We start from the raw sequence: 10889 nt of genomic DNA, 5'->3' as shown, positions 1-10889 counted from the left end.
GTACTCAAGCTTTGATGTCTAAGGTGGATTCATCCGTCTTTTTTTTTGTAACAAGAGGAAAGATCTTGACAGCCTATTTGGGATTGGTCCTGTTTTGTTTTAAATTAAACAAGCTTCGCTCCCCTCTTCTTCTAATTTCCTTTTGGGCTATATCTCTCTATTGTTTCTTCCTCTCTCTCCTCAAGCATCTGAGGTATTTCAAAGATTACACGAAACTATTTTCTATGCTAGTTCCAATGTTTCTCCTCCTCCTCCATTTTGCAGGACCGTCTACTACAAGGAGTAAACTAAGAGAAATACAAAGATAGATTATTTATTTATTTATTTCTACTTCTCTCTCTTCTTCTTTCTATTAAAACACTATACACAAGAAGTTTTGGACAGATTCTCACAATAATTCTCACATTGATCTGACTTACCTCAACATCATGAGCTTCTGTGAGGGAGGCACCGCATACCTAGCTATGTACGATTGGGGGCAAGGGACCGCCGGCCCGGTGGGGGGGCCGGGGATCCCCTGCTCCCAATCGTACCTAGCTAGGTATGTGGTGCCTCCCGAGCAGAAGCTCATGATGTTATGCATTGTGTGAAAAACACTGAAAAAGACTCCATTTTCCTACATGAGAAAATTTCTAAATCTTCTTGTGATAGCTGCCAAATCTCTAATCTATACAATAATTGATTTTCTTAACCTAGGCTATTATTACCTTCTATTATTATTCTTTATAAAAGAGAAAAACACACAAATATGCCAAGAAATATATTTTGTTGACGTCCAACTAGTCATGCCAAAAAGAAAATGGGAAAATTAACTTGTAGAAGAGATCAGACTTAGCTTTGATTGTGGTATACGAAGATTTCTGTAACTACAAGAGCATAGCCTAAAGTGATTACAAACTATCCACCCAGACATAAAGTGATCGTAGCTCATAAAGAGCAGTTTAATAATTAATATCCATAATCTTACTATTCCTTCGCATAGTCTATAGCTTTTTCCACGTCACCTGCAGTAAATACAAATTTATCTATTTCAATTACAATATTAGCCCTCAATCAAAGAGACCAATCAGCTCATGGAGACATTGCTCAAAGCGAAAAAACAACAATGGATGCTCAAGGAGGAGCTACAGGACGTATGAGACATAGCCAAAATAGGATGAGATGGTTTTAAAAGATCAGCTGCTACAATTGGCTTAAACCTCATTGCAAAGAGGCCAACCTCAAAGTGCATATTGTCAAATGGCTTAACTAAATGAGGTAGACGCTCTGCATGCCGCTGGAAGAGATTCAATGGGGAGACTGCTTGCTGCAAGAACTGCAAGCCAACATGAGCATGGACAATGAAAAGCTCAAGTTTAAGATATTGCTGATGGAACAAGAGCTAGCCAAATACATACTGATGATGATACTTATGATGGTGAAAAAGCAGATGCACACACAAATGCCGATATGATCAAGAGAGCTCTGATATGAACCAAGCAAACCCTATTGTGAAGAGGATGCCGTGACTGGAGTCCGAGGCTCCTCGTGTTCTCTCACAAAAACAGCCATGTTACCACTACCACAACTCCATACACAAGCAAAACGTCATGGCGTGCTCTTTGGTGCTAGGCAGAGACACTAGAATCCATCTATGTTTGAGCAACGATTCAATGCTTCGGAGGTAGATGTCGCACATGCCAAGCTTAAGAGCTCCATCCTACAAAAATATATGAACAATTTCCAGAGTCCTCACAAGTGAGGGCTCAAGTGGACCAGGAGGTCGGCACCCGCATAGAGCCAGGAGACAGTGGAGTATACAGGTGCTTACACTTACCTTGGAGTGGTCTTTAATGGACCAGCATTTTCATTGAGGAGAGCAGCAGAGACTAGACTGACCAGAGCCCATGCAACATTGGGTAGATTGGAGAGGATATGTTCACAGGTCCAGTTTCAAGAGCCTTGGACGAAGCTCTGGCTCTTTGACACTCTGGTGGCTTCTGCATTGCTCTATGGAGCTGAGATATGGGACCTTCATTGGATCATCACAGGAGGTCGGGTTGCACTAATGGATGGGGGGACATGGAGAAGCCTCTGGTATCTATGATCTTGCAGCTCATTAGAGCCAAGGCTTCAATACCACGTGACATTATCCGAGCAGAGCTAGCTACCCCCCACTAGTGGTTGAGGCGCTCACCAGATCAGTCTCCATTGTCACGTGACACATCCAACCTTATGTATCCGTGGATAAGCTACAGCATGACCAGAGTTCAGTTCAGTCAAATCAGTCTACAATAGGAAGTGATCTGGCACTTTTGTGAGTCTGTTCGCAGACCGTGCATGTCCAAACACTTGGATTAGATGCATATCCTCTTGTTGCACATAGCATGATCATCAGATTTCCATTAGAACCCGTCCCCAAAGAGTTGGTCTAGCGGTAAGGCTTTGGCCTCTCAACCTACGGGTTGTGGGTTCAAAGCCCCTGTTGGGTCACACTCTAGAGGGACACCTTGTGCTCACCTGGTGTTCACGTTGCTAGGGCTCTTGCCCTCGGACACTCGAGTGCATCCTCCTCCTGGGGTGGGTCACTCGAGGAGGAGGTTCCTAGCTGGTTGCTACGAGTTCTCTCTGTCGTTCCCAGCATGTGGTGCATCAATTAGGTGGCCATGGTGATGCCTACGTGTGGCTCTTGCCCAATGGTACGCGGTTCTTGCCCGACCATGTAACATGGCTAATATTTGGAAGGGATAAGGACCTCCCCTTGTGGGCCCTATGGTGTGTCGAAAAAAAAAAAAAGATTTCCATTAGAACCCATCAGGAGCATTTTTACAGTGCATAGACCTATTTTTCCTATTTTAGCCATTTTTCACTTATTATTTTTAAGTGACTTTTGTTGGGAACAAGGTAGGGCAAATTTGATAAGCTTGTATATATAGAAACCTAGCGCTAGCACTTTCTGGCAGAAGAGGCAGCAGGAGCACTTGCTCAATAGGCAACTTCTCAGCAGGACTCCCAAGATGCTCTAGCGTTTTTGCATCACAGCAGAGAAGCTAGCATTTTTGGATCAAGACCAGCCCTGGCGTTTTTGTACAGCAGATCAGCCCGGCGACAACACGACACAACAGATCAGCCCTAGCCTTAGCAAATTTCCCCGCAAGATCAGTTCTCAACCCTAGCGTTTTTGCATCAGCCTGGCAGTCCAGCGTTTGCAGATCTACCGCGACGGAATCCCCACAAGCATCAGCGTTTTCAGTTTTCAGCAGTCAGACATCAGATTAAGTCCCGAACCTCGCAGATCTCACCTTCCTGCAGCAGATCCTCGCCACATGGTCACATCCCACGAAGTTTGCAGTTTCAGCCCGAAAAAACACAGATTTCAGCATCTGCGTTTTCAGCGCGTCGTCGTGGCATCGTCACCATCGACATTGTCATCGACATAGAGTCAAAATTCAACAGATAAAGATTTGCAGATTTCAACCATTAGCGTTTTCAGATTTCAGTCCGTCTCGTTGTCGTCCTCATCGTCCTCAACATCAACGGCAAGTCCAATGTAGAGATTTGTGCAATCAATAGTAGACCGCTCTCGCCATAGAGAGTGGGGCTTCCAAGGAGGGTTTGACAATATTCTGGTGTCTTCTCTCTCTCTCTCTCTCACTCTCATGCACCTTCATTCACGATGTTTTTCCACTTTGTTTGTGACCACTTGCACTCTCTCACTAAAGGAACGAGAGGATGTTGCAGGTCTTGTTGCAAGAATTGCTGTTATTAGAGTTGTTTTGCCTACGGCAGAAAATTCTCGTTGGGATGTAAAGGATGCGCAGGCTCATGCATTGATTGCGTTGTCTGTGAAGCGCACCACTGTTCCTCACATTCGTTGAGCAAAATCTGCAAAACATGCTTTGGGATATTTTGGCTGGCCTTTATGCAAGTCGCAATGAGGCTAAAATTGCTTTGTTGCGTAAAGAGCTAGAGTCGAAGATTATGCATGAGGAAGATGATATGGACACTTTCCTTGCTAGTGTCAAGGATATCAATGAGCAACTTATTTCTGCAGGTGAAGTCATTTCAGACAGTTCCCTTGTGCAGACTGTTCTTGATGCCTTACCAGATTCTTACCAAACTTTTGCTACTACTTGAGACTTATGACCCAAGGAAATCCTCAAGTTGTCAAGTTTGATGCATTATGCACATTACTATTGCAAGAGTCACTTTCCAAAAAAAACAGGACTAGGCAACGTGCAGTTGAACATGCTTTTATTGCTTCTCAAAGAAAGGGTGGTAACAGCAATGCAGCCACTTCTTATGGTTCTACTGCGAGTGGCAAAAATTCTGTTCCTAATGCTTCTGCTGGCAGAAATTCGTTTGGAAATTCTGGTGATAAGGGCAAAAAGAAGATGTGTTGCCATTATTGTAAAGCTGATGATCACTTGATCAAGCAGTGTCCTAAGTTGAAGGCCAAAGAGGCTAAGAAGAAAGAGGGTGGTTCCACTGCAAATACTGGTTCCACTACAAATGCAGCCATTGTTGAGTCTTCTGTGAAAGGAGACTGCGATGCTAATGTTGATGCAGAATGAGCTTTTAGTGCAGAGTACACTTACAACCCTGTTGTCCATGATGCATGCATGTCAGTTGCTGCAGATTTACATGTGTGGTATTTCGACAGTGGTGCTACAAAGCACATTACCTCACATCGTGAATTCTTTACCTCTCTCGAGTCTGTCCCTCATGGGAATTCAGTCACTTGCGCCAACAATGCCTCTTATCTAGTTCAGGAAGTTGGAAAGATTGTGCTTACTACTGCAAATGGCAGTTCTTTCACACTTGTTGATGCACTTTATGTACCTGGGATCAAGAAAAATCTTTTGTCTGTATTTGCACTTGCTAAACTTGGACTTGTAGTCAAATTTGTGGATGACACATGTACAGTTCATGATCTCAATTTTGGTGATGAAATTGTTGCATGTGGGCTTTTGTGCCGTGGGCTGTATAAGCTCACTTTGTATGACAAGTGTGGACAAAATTTTGCAAATGCAGTTGCAGATTCAAGGGCTGTTTCAGATGCAAAATTGTGGCATGCACGTTTTGGGCATTTGAATTTTGTCAGTTTGTTGCGTTTGCAGAAATCTGATATGGTTGCTTCTTTGCCGTCTCTTGAAGCACCTGTTAAACATGTTTGTGAAGACTGTATTTTGGGTAAGACGCAACGTTCGAAGTTTCCAAAGAATGGTTCAATTAGGACCACATGCAGGTTGCAGCTTGTGTATAGTGATGTTTGTGGCCCCATGCAAACTCCGTCCTTGGGCAATTACCTTTACTTCGTGACTTTCATTGATGATTACTCCAGGCATGCATGGGTATTTCTGCTTAAAACGAAGTCCGAAGTTTTTATGTGCTTCAAACAATTTCTGGCTATGGCTAAAAATGTGTCAAAATGTACTACGGGCACCCTCCGTTCCGATCGAGGGGGGGAGTATATGTCTCATGAATTTAATGCATTTCTGGCTAGTCGTGGGATAAAACACCAATTTACAATGCCTTATACACCTCAACAAAATGGTGTTGCGGAGAGGAAAAACAGGTCACTTACGGAAATGGCACGATGTATGGTCAAAAGTCAAGCTTTGCCGCATTCTTTTTGGCTTGAGGCCATCATGTGTGCCACTTATATACTAAACAGGTGTCCTACGAAAGCTTTGCAGTCTATTACTCTATATGAAGCATGGCATGATAGAAAGCCTTCTATTGAGCACATGCGTATTTTTGGTTGTTTGGCATATGCTTTGGTGCCACAAACAAAGCGCAAAAAATTGGATGATAAGGCTGTCAAATGTATTTTTGTTGGTTATAGTGCTGAAAGCAAAGGTTACAGGTTGTATCATCCGCAAACAAAGCGTATTCTGGTTTCACGGGATGTAGTGTTTGTGGAAGACTTTGTTTAGCCCTTGCTGTCATGTACTAGAGATAGTAATGTAAGCTCACAGGACATTTACGACACTTTGTTGCCTCTTTTCAGTGGTGGAAGTTCGAATGTAAATTCCAATAAGGCAAATGTACAGCCTATGGGGGTTTCATGAAATGTTACAGATCAGCCTAATATTGATGCAGATGTACATGATGTACTTGATGAGGAAAGGGCTGAAAATGAGCAGGCTAGAGGTATGCCAAAATGGTTGGTGCATACATTGCGTGATAGTAAATTGGATGCACCTTTGTCTAGTCGTACTCGTTCAAGCTCTCGCCATGCATCTTATGCATCAGATTGTTATGCTTTGGCTGTGTCTAGCTTACATGATGTTGAGGAACCTCTGTCTTTTGATGAAGCACAAAATTCAGAAAATTGGATGGCTGCCATGCAATCAGAATATGATGCACTTAAGAAAATGACACATGGAGTTTATGTGATTTGCCTCCTAGCAAAAAGGCCATTGGTGAGATCGATAGCCATAAGGCTCGACTTGTTGCAAAGGGTTATGCACAGCAAAAAGACATAGATTATGAAGAGACTTTTGCTCCCACTTGTCGTATGACTACTGTGCGTTTTCTATGTGCATTGGCAGCTCATTCGGTTGGGATGTACATCAATCAGACATTGTTACTTCTTTCTTGAATGGTGACATATTTGAGGAAGTTTATGTAACGCAGCCTCGCAGTTTTTTCATAAAAGGACAAGAGGACAAAGTGTACAAATGTAAGAAGGCTTTGTATGGGTTGAAGCAATCTCCTCGTGCTTGGTATGAGAAAGCTGACACTCATTTGGTCAAACGAGGCTTTCGTAACAGTCCAACAGAAAGCACATTGTATGTAAAGCGTGAGGGTGATGTACTTCTCATTGTGGTTCTTTATGTAGATGATTTGTTGATCAAGACCAAATGAGAGATATTGCTGAATTTAAGGCTGATTTGAATGCTACTTTCAAGATGAAAGATTTGGAGCTGTTGCATCATTACTTGGGTATACAGTTTAAGCAGTGTCATGGTGGTATACATAGAGACATTGCTATGTAAGTTTGACTTGAGGATTGCAAACCTATTGCCACTCCCATGGAAACAGGTCTGAAGTTGAGTCTACATGATGTTGGCGATCCTGCTGATGTCACTCTTTACCAAACCGCTGTTGGCTGCCTCATTTATGTATGCAACACGAGGCCGGATTTTCAGTTTGCAATCTCACAGGTCAACAGATTTATGCATAGCCCAAGGTCTAAGCATTGGCAGGTTGTCAAGAGGATTTTCCGCTATCTTAGTGGCACTTTACATCTTGGCTTGTTTTATCCCAAAGGGGGATCATTGCCGCCAAACTTACATGCTTTTTCGAACTCGGATTGGGTTGGGTTTTTTGACATGCGAGTGTCCACAAGTGGTTTTTGTTTCATGCTTAGCAGTTCATGTATATCATGGTTGAGCAAGAAGCAACCTACTGTGGCCACTTCGAGTTGTGAGATTGAGTACAGGGCAATCTTCACAGCTACGGTTGAGTGTGTATGGCTCAGACGCCTTATGGCTGATTTGGGTGTTGGACAGGACACTGCCAACACTATCTACACTGACAGTCAGAGCGCATTGGCAGTTGCGAGGAACCCAGTTTTTCATGCTCGCACAAAGCACATTGACGTGCATTACCACTATGTCAGGGAGAGGCTCTCAACAAGAGAGATCAGCTTGGCTTATGTGCCAACACAGGACAACCTTGTAGATCTTTTCACAAAGGCATTATCTCATGAGAAGCTTGAAGCTTTCCGCAAAGCTTTGGGCTTGCTCCCCTTTGTGGACTGATCATGTCCTCAGGGCGTAGCACTTCCCTTTACTCATGTGTTAGCTCTTGTTCACCGCATCACTCGAGGGGGGATTTGTTATCATATACATGTGGTAGTGATGTGTGTGAACACACTAAGACCGCCGGGGCAATTTTTCCCTCTTTAGGAGGTTTTTTCCCCCGTGCATTGTATATACGCCCATCACTCTAGGGCTATATACCTTTCCATTGCACACAAAGTAACACACTCTCAATTGTGTGCCTTGAGCTTCCTTCGTCTTCTCCAAGCTGTGTAACAAACTGCTGACGTGTCAAAGCCTAAAGAATAGAGCCAACTTACAGATGATGTGGCTGCCCGAGAGCAGAAACCCTAACCCTAATTTATGCCAGAAACCCTTACTATTGAAACCCTAATTTTGAAAACCCTAACCCTAAAACCTGCAAACCCTAATTCTAGAAACCCTAAGAAGAACAAGCAACAGAAGAAGTCCTACCGACTTATGGGGACCCCGTCCGATGGGCCCCAAGTGACATAAAGGCATTAAAAATAAAGCAGAAAACACTCAAAAGACTTTGCACATCAAAATATGATGATGTGGCACTTGTACAGACGTCCCGGAATTCGCGGCGGATTTTTAGGGAAATCCCGAAATTTTAGGAAAGTAATTTTTTTGGGGTCAGCTTTTCATATTTGATGCTTTTAGGCTTTGGGCCTTTAAATATGAGCCTTGGGGGCCCTCTCTGGCACTTTTTAGCGCGCAGATTGCAGAGCAGGTGCTCCCCGGCTGTTGTACTTTGTGAATCGGCAGTAATATAAAGAAATACCGAAAGGGGCGCCAAGGTTTGGGGCCAATACTCTCTGGGGTGGAATTCCGCCACTCCGTGTCACGTGTCGTCTCTCTCTTTCAATTCAGTTGTTAATGAAGTGCTAAAGGTCTGTTCAGTCTATTCTTTTCTATTGGCACGTGGTGCCCGCCTTGTGACAGTGGTATCAGAGCATCAGGCGTGTGCTTTTCTGAAAGCATACCGGTCCTACAAAAGCAGACAAAGCTATTGGAATTATTATGTGAGGTATCTTCGCCCTCCAACCAACCCGGATTTATTAGCCACTCCCACCCATACTTCATCGCGCATCGGGCGCGCTCCCATCTTCACCGCTCATGTCTTACAGGGCATAAGCCAATTAAGATCACTTGCAAGAGAAGGATCCAGATTTGTTTCAAGTCACTGTTTTTCTCAAAAGTAGTGGCATGCGGATGTTGACGTCTACAACTACCAAGCAGCATACTCCAAGTACTTGGCAAGCTTTCAAGAAAAAAAAAAATCCCCGAAGTTATATGGTTTCTGACATCCTTCTTCGGAGTGCAACTTCTGGCAGAGTGGGGTATCTTGAAATGCTTGCCATGGAAACCCTAGCAGATTATATCTTGATATTTCTCGACATCTCTCAGTAAATGTCTCTTCACGAGCAGATGACCTTGGAGGTTTAGTGCAATTGCTATCTTGGGACTATCATCGCCGCCAAAGCAACACTATTTGTCCAAGAGCTGACGGACCATGCTCTGCTCGGCTACGACCTCATGGAAGGAACCTAACCCTAATTTTTGGTACAGGTTTCAAGATGGAAAGTCAGTCGACTTTTTGAGCTCGACTAATGTCGAGATTGCTTTTTAAGTTTGAGTTCTGTTTGATCTTGTTTGGTGATCCTGTTTGGAATTTGTTTGAAATGGATGGTATCTGTTTTAAACCTATTGTGGTGCCGATTTGAAATGTTTGACTCTGGTTTCAATACAATGATTGGTGATTTTACTCCCGGGTGGAGAAGTGAGAAATACTGTTTTGGTATTGTTTGAACCTGGGAACAACGCAAAATGCCTAGGGAGCGTTTCGTTGTATGTTTGAAAAACCTCCGAACGATGCAGGCTGATGCCTGGGGAGCGTTTGGTTGTATGCTTGTAAACTAATTGTTGTTGTGACTCCCGGCCCGGACCTGGATGGTTATGCGGAAGGAGTATTAAGAAGTCTGAGCAATGGTTACTCTCAGCACCTCCAAACGACGCAGGTTGCGGTTTGGGGGGCGTTTGGTTGTAAAAGGCCTCTATATCTCCCGGCCCGAACCTTTTTAGGTTATGCGGGAGGAGTGATGAGGGAGTCGTTGAATATCTCCCGGCCCGGACGTTATTAGGTTATGCGGAAGGAGTGTTCATCGGCGGCTTTATGTTTCTATGTCTTGTAACATGCATATGTGAGCATTTGTGTTGCATTGTGATGTGCCAACCACTGAATATTCCTAATTGGATGAGATTGCCTGGGTATGTAAATTGTAATTTTAGTGCATCAAGACACCCGAGGAAGATCAGTACGATCTGGGTGTGATGGCTAATTTTACTACGCCGGAATATCAAGAGTTCCGATCTGGACGAAAGGAGAAGCTAACTCCTTGATCAAAACAACCAATAGGAGCAGCTAACTCCTTGATCAAAAGAGCAGAAAGGAGAAGCTAACTCCTTAATAAAAAGAGCAAACTCATTGTCCCTCGGAAATTTTTGAGCTAACTTGAGTTGTTTTGCAGATATGCTGTAATCGCGGACGATTACTCTCTTTCAAGAAGGGGAGATGTAACAAACTACTGACGTGTCAAAGCCTAAAGAATGGAGCCAACTTATAGATGATGTGGCTGCCCGAGAGCAAAAACCCTAACCCTAATTTATGCCAGAAACCCTTACTGTTGAAACCCTAATTTTAATAACCCTAACCCTAAAACCTGCAAACCCTAATTCTAGAAACCCTAAGAAGAACAAGAAATAGAAAAAGTCCTACCGACTTATGGGGATCCCATCCGATGGGGCCCCAAGTGACATAAAGGCATTAAAAATAAAGCAGAAAACACTCAAAAGACTTTGCACATCAAAATATGATGATGTGGCACTTGTACTGACGTCCCGAAATTTGAGGCGGATTTTTAGGGAAATCCCGAAATTTTAGGAAAGTGATTTTTTGGGGTCAGCTTTTCATATTTGATGCTTTTAGGCTTTGGGCCTTTAAATATGAGCCTTGGGGGCCCTCTCTGGCACTTTTTAGTGCGCAGATTGCAGAGCAGGTGCTCCTCGGCTGTTGTACTTTGTGAATCGGCAGTAATATAAAGAAATACCGAAAGG

Source organism: Adiantum capillus-veneris, chromosome 4, assembly GCF_014529385.1.
Source record: "Adiantum capillus-veneris isolate H3 chromosome 4, ASM1452938v2, whole genome shotgun sequence".
NCBI lineage: Eukaryota > Viridiplantae > Streptophyta > Polypodiopsida > Polypodiales > Pteridaceae > Adiantum > Adiantum capillus-veneris.
The sequence above is the reverse complement of the archived record's forward strand: the minus strand, read 5'-3'. Positions refer to the sequence as shown.